Raw genomic sequence first — 6,190 nt, 5'->3', positions numbered from 1 at the left:
CCGCACAGGAGGTCCGGTTGCTGGATTTAAACCCATGACCTCAGACCTGTGCCGCACACGCGGTAACCACTGCGCCGCCGTGCTGCCTTTATACAACATAATAATTCATAATATAATGCATCAAAGCAAATGAGCCGTTTGAGAGCCGTCTCTCTTTAATGAGTTGAGCCGAAAAAGCCGGTTCTCTAAAAAGAGACTGACTTCTTTTTTTACTACACAACTACCACATGAAATCCGATGTTTTTTAAGACCACGTGTATTTCAAATTTACTCACTCAACCCCGCCTGTTGTTTTCAGATCAGAATGACTTACGGCGTTTTAATTCAGGATCAGCCATTGCGACTTGATGATTGTATCCAAAGAAAATTCAAAACTTTGTTCACATGTGATCGGAATGATGCATTATGGGAAATCTCGCTTCGTTCGCAACGAAAATAACGATACCGAGATAAAGGCTACCGCGGTGAACTCGTTTGACTTGATTGATTTGCCGTTTCGTGATAGTCGGTGTATACCGGATGGTACCTTAAAATGCATGATAAACGTACTTTGTACGGCAAAAACGTACAGGTTGACAGGTATGTATTTCCCACACATAAGGCGTAGCAGACTATAAGGCTCTACAGTAGGAACGTCAAAAAAACAGTCTGGTAGCTCAGTCAAACTTTATTAAGCCCTCAAAGTTCTGACAGCCCGCAAGAAATATACCACTTTAAAGGGATAGTGTGTAATATTTAGTGCCTCCAAGTGGTACCCAAAACCCTTTTATCCAGTAAATAAACATCAACATGAATTTGAATCCAAGGCAAAGATGGATGAACTATAATCCATCCATTCAACCATCCACCCGTTACCTGCACCGCTTATTCTCAGTAGGGTCGCGGGGGTGCTGGAGCCCATCCCAGCTATCTTCAGGCAGTGGGCAGGGGACACCCTAAACTGGTTGCCAGCCAGTCGCAGGGCACACAGGGACATACATTTCGCTCGCTCATTCACACCACGGGCCAATTTGGACTGGCCAATTAACCTGACATGCATGTTTTTGGAAACCGGAGTTACCAGAGGAAACCAACGCAAGCACGGGAGAACATGCAAACTCCACACATGAGGTTTGATCTCATGACCTCAGAACTGTGTCGCACACGCTCTAACCACAGCGCCGCCGTGCTTCCCATGAACTATAATATCAATGTTAATTTTTACAAAAAAATCATATGTCAAGAAAGTTGTATTTCTTTAAAATTGTGGAATCCCCTTTTAGATCAGCGCTATGTTTGTTCGCTATCTTGCTGCGCACTCTGCTGTGTATCACTGGCCCTTGCTCGTACTTGACAACAGTTTCATCTAGTGGTCAAATAATACACATTGTGGCTTTAAAGGTGTCTCCCCCCGCAGTTACTTAAGATCGTTGAGGCTCAGGTTGACCTTTCTATCTCTTCATAAATAGTGGTTTCAAAAGAAGGTTTGTGCAGAGTCATGCAATCCTAGCAAACAAAATGGCATTAAATATCAGCGTTAAATATGTTGATTTATTCGGGAAGTAAACAATAGTCTGTGGTGTGGATGAATTTCTGCAAAGAAAACTTAAACATCAAAGTTGATTTTAGTGTTATGCAAGAAAACTAGTTTCTGAGATGTAAAATGATGATTCTAGTTATCAATGAATAAATTAAGACTGAATTCCAGTAAACATGATAATGCCAAACATAAAAAATCTGCACTATTTCCGACAAAGCTGTCATCGGCAATGTTTTTGGTCTTGTGCTCAAGTTTTTCTGTCACTGGCACTTATGATAACCAGCTGTCAAACTACCAACACTTACCGCATACCGCAACGTTTTAACGAGTTGTGGGAGAAATGCTAAAGAACAGCACACCTCTGACCTTCATCCCGGACATGGTTACCTTTGAAATCGACAGGCTTTAGCCAAAATCCCTCAAGTTAGAGAAAAAGCGTGTTAAAGAGAAACGAAAACATGAACTCATTTGACCTTTGACGTAAGCTTGATTAAAATCAGCCGAGAATAGAGAGACTAAATGGACAATCAATGAAGTGTGGTGTTCCTCAGGGATCCTTCCTGCGACCAAAACATTTTACATTATATAAAAAAGACATATATATTAAATAAAAAAAAAGCTTAAACTGACTTTGTATGCTGCTGACACAAACATACTGTGTGTTGATAAATTTTTAAACCAGCTTGAACCAACAATAAACCAAGAATTTAAAAAAATCAGAAACCTAAAAGCGCAATACATCTTCTATTGCTCCAATGAAAAATATTGAATTCAAAGGTTATACAAATTGGTTATACCACATACAAGTTATTCTGATTTTACTCACACAAAATTGATTATATAAATCCAAATAAGGTCAAAAACCTGATACTGGCTGTGTTATTTATCAATGTTAATCTAGACCCAACACACATGTTATTGTTAAACAGACACCAATGGCAACGTCTTATAAACGTAATGGTACATCTGTGCTGAGCACAACACAGAGCTTAGAAAATTGAACATGAGACGTTCAAAGTTCGCCTGATACACACTGGTCCTTCGACAAGACCACCAAAATGGAACGTCTAAATTGGGCCTTCAGTGGAATTGACAAGATGTATTCTACTAGGAGAGCCAAAAGTAATCAAAGTCCTTGTCCAAAAGGCACGTATTCTTGCGGGTATGCTCAATAGAGTTGGTCAAAGTTCAGACCAGCTTCAAAGACGTTGAAGACCTTTATCTGTTGACCTTTTATATCATCAGATGAATTTATGCTGGCATTTTTATGTGGAGTTAATGGATACGACTGAGAAAAATGCCTGATCAACTGATCAAGGATCAGACTGGCGCGACTGAGGTTCTCCTTCAACGCTGTAATGCCATCTTGGCCAACAGCTTTTGCTTATCAGACCACCACGCACAAAAACGTCTTGAGCAAACTGAAAGCTGACTTCTACAAGTTCCACGACAAGTTCGAGGTCATCAACGTCAAAATGGGAAACAATGACTAATCAATCAGCTAGACTGGTTTTATTTAACAAATAATCAAAAAATAAGGTGAGATGTCTGCCCATTTTTTTCCTTTCTGCTCTGTCAATTGTTAATCATAGCTGTTGATTTTCAACTTTTGTAGACTCGCATATGATGACCAATGGGGGAAACATGTCAATCAACTCTTATGCATTGCTAAAAAGCTAACACTGGAGATATTTTTTTCTCAAATCATGCAAAGCGCCCACTGTGAAAGCCGTTATCAAATCAGAGATTGGCTTTCTTTCCAATACATAAACGATTCCATCGGGACCCGACCGAACACGTTCGGGGAACTTGGTTTCTGGTTGTTTACAAGCAGGCGGTTACCGATTCGGTCCGATCAAGCCTCTCATTGACTCGCAATATAAAATCGTGGCCTCACATGCTGGTGAGTCATAAGCTCCGAGGTCCTCAGCCTCGGGGTTTATCCAAGGTTGTGATTGCAATAATGTGACTAAGCGGCAGGACCTATAAGAAGAGTCGGGGATGCGTGTAATTAGCGTTTATTTGCGCTTATTTTCATTTAATGGGTGAAGTTAACTTTGACACAGCTTGTGCAAACATGTTCGCTTCCGAGTAGTCCGGTGGGGTGGTCGATTTAATTAAGGCCGGTTAGGGTTTGTTTTCTTATGTTTGGTGGGCTTTCCTCCCCACCTGACATGAACTCTTGGTACCTGTCCTGACCTTGTCAAAGAGAACTTGCTGAGGGCTCTTTTTAAATGAACCTCATAGTTTTTACAGACCTGAAAACTGACTTAAGGAAGTTTCTTTCCTCTTATCCCAAACAAAATTAACTCATATTTTCAGAGTCTAACATCTCTCACATATCTTACCACTTTTCTTATCCTCCGTCATCTTGCCACACTCATCCCTTAATCTATTGGCCTTTTACACTTATATATCCAGCACTCCCACCTACTACAATTCCCGTCTTTGACAACTGAATCTCTCACTGTCATTCTTACCACCTCTCACAACTTTCTCCTATTCATCCCATATAGTAAAGCCTCTCTCTATCACTCTCACACTTTTCGTTTCTACTAACATACAAACTGTTGTAGTACACACAACCTTTTCCTCTCTTGCATCTCTCTGACATCCCTCTCACACATCTTTTTCTACTCTACCCAATAGTCCCACTAAAATCCTGCACTCTTGCATCTTTACCTGATCCGTCCAAATTTCTCACACTATGCCATCTCTCCAACATCTCCATCCCACTGAAATATTATTTTTCTACTCTCTTGAATCCTCTTAACCACCACTACTGTCCCTATCACAACTTTCTCTCATTTCTCTTATGCAGTTAAACCTCTCTCCCACAAAAAACTTTCAATCTTTCCCATTTACTACTCAGTATTCGAGGTCAAGCAATTATCGGGCGGGCTGTTTATTTGCACGAATATTTGGGATCCAAATATCAGTTATTAGCCTCTTCTTAATACTAATTATCGGTATCGGCCCTGAAAACCCATACCAGTCGAGACCTACTCTGTATCCCTCCTACTTTTTTTTATCTTACTCCTATGGTACTCACCACAACCTTTTCCTCTATCACGATTCTAGCTCTCTGACATCCCTCTCATAGCTATTTTTTTCAGTCCATCCACAAAACTCTTTCACTCTCACATATTTCTCTGATCTGTCCAAATCTCCCACCATGTGACACCTCTCTCTGGCACCGGACTCTCTTTAATTTCTAAATTTAACTGAAATATTGTTCCTCTACTTCCTCAAATTCTCCCACCGGCTGCTCACACATCTCTCCAACTCTCCCATTGCCACTTACTGTATTTACATAACTCTGAAATCTCAGTCCCTCTCTCTCACCCTGAAACCTTTATTTCACACCCCACCCTATTTCTCTCTGTTCTCTTACCTATCCCTATAAGTTATTGGCTTTCTCTTACCTTATGAAATTCCTCTTTAAACATTTCTCTTTTACTGTCTCCAACACTCACCCCTCTCCCTCAATATAATGGTCATACTGTATTTTCTAGACTATCAAGCTGGATTATAAAATGTAATGTACACTGCACTAGAAATTGCACCTCCCATAAGTGGACTTTGTGAAATAATTTTCGGGTATAGGGTACACCGGAAATCTTCCAGCGACTAAAATGGATTCATTCATATGTGGTTACCACAAGTAGTAGCTTTTCATTGTTATTCTGCTTTCCACTTTTATCATATTTTAAAATGTATAAGGCCCACTTTTGAATTTGTTTGTTTTTAAATGCAATAACACATTCTGATAAGCTGTACTACCCTTTTTGGGGGAAGCGTGACACTTAAATTTAGCGGGGGAAATAGTCTATCAGAGGTCCCCTTTTTCTCTTCTGACAGAAGACCCCCTCAGATTGTCAATGACGTTCAGAAGTTTTTGACGTTTAACTGTTGACGGAAACATTTGCAAAACTGTTTTTTTATCTGTTGTTAAAGTCAACAATAATTGGGCCAGTACTAACAGACCAACACATCCCAAGTACTGTTTATGTTTTTCGGAAGATTGTCCTTGGCAACTTCACAAGATCTGCGATCTTTGTATGGAGAATAGGCCTCTGATTTCACTTTTAAGTCACGTAAATGCTCAATGATCTGTAAATGAAGGATGGTCGTTATTGGCGGTCGACAGTGAGTCATCTCACCACCTCAAGGCATTAACATCCTAATTCTTTTTTAAATCTGTAGTCGCTGTTCCACAACGAGGCCCTCAATTAAGGTGATGTTTTTACACTCACTTAAGTCCGAGTAAACCAAGCTGGAATTATACATTGCAGCACGCAGGCTTACTGGTTAAAAGCCACAGACGTATTTGTTCCTTGGTTTGCTTGCCTCGGCGGAAAAAGTGACTGATGAAAAAATTTTGCAGGTGGTTTAAAATGACCCAATTACCTCTTTTTTTGGGCCGGTTTTAATCACAGATCCCTGGGCAAAAACGTGCACTGAAAGCAATCAAGAGTAAAACCGAAGGTCATTAGAAGTTGCCAGGATTGGTGACTTAAATTACAGCGTGGCATCATTTCAAATGGGAACACACATCTGTTATGTTTCCCATGCTTGTTGTTTCCCTATTCATGGCTTCACGTGGAAAAAACAAAACAAATGACTACTAAAAGGAGTTCTCGGCACTGAAGGATAAATGTGTGAATTTGA

At 40.3% G+C, this 6,190-nt stretch overlaps 1 long non-coding RNA gene across 1 annotated transcript in view; it reads left to right on the top strand.

Annotated features, from left to right (window-relative positions):
* Positions 1 to 6,190, top strand: part of LOC148348791 (uncharacterized) — a 57,483-nt gene that overhangs the window by 29,617 nt on the left and 21,676 nt on the right. The gene's annotated exons all lie outside the window — the stretch shown is intronic.

The sequence above is a fragment of the Urocampus carinirostris genome, chromosome 18 (assembly GCF_059441175.1).
Source record: "Urocampus carinirostris isolate Australia breed hairy pipefish chromosome 18, RoL_Ucar_1.0, whole genome shotgun sequence".
In the NCBI taxonomy this organism is placed as follows: domain Eukaryota; kingdom Metazoa; phylum Chordata; class Actinopteri; order Syngnathiformes; family Syngnathidae; genus Urocampus; species Urocampus carinirostris.
The sequence above is the reverse complement of the archived record's forward strand: the minus strand, read 5'-3'. Positions and strand labels throughout refer to the sequence as shown.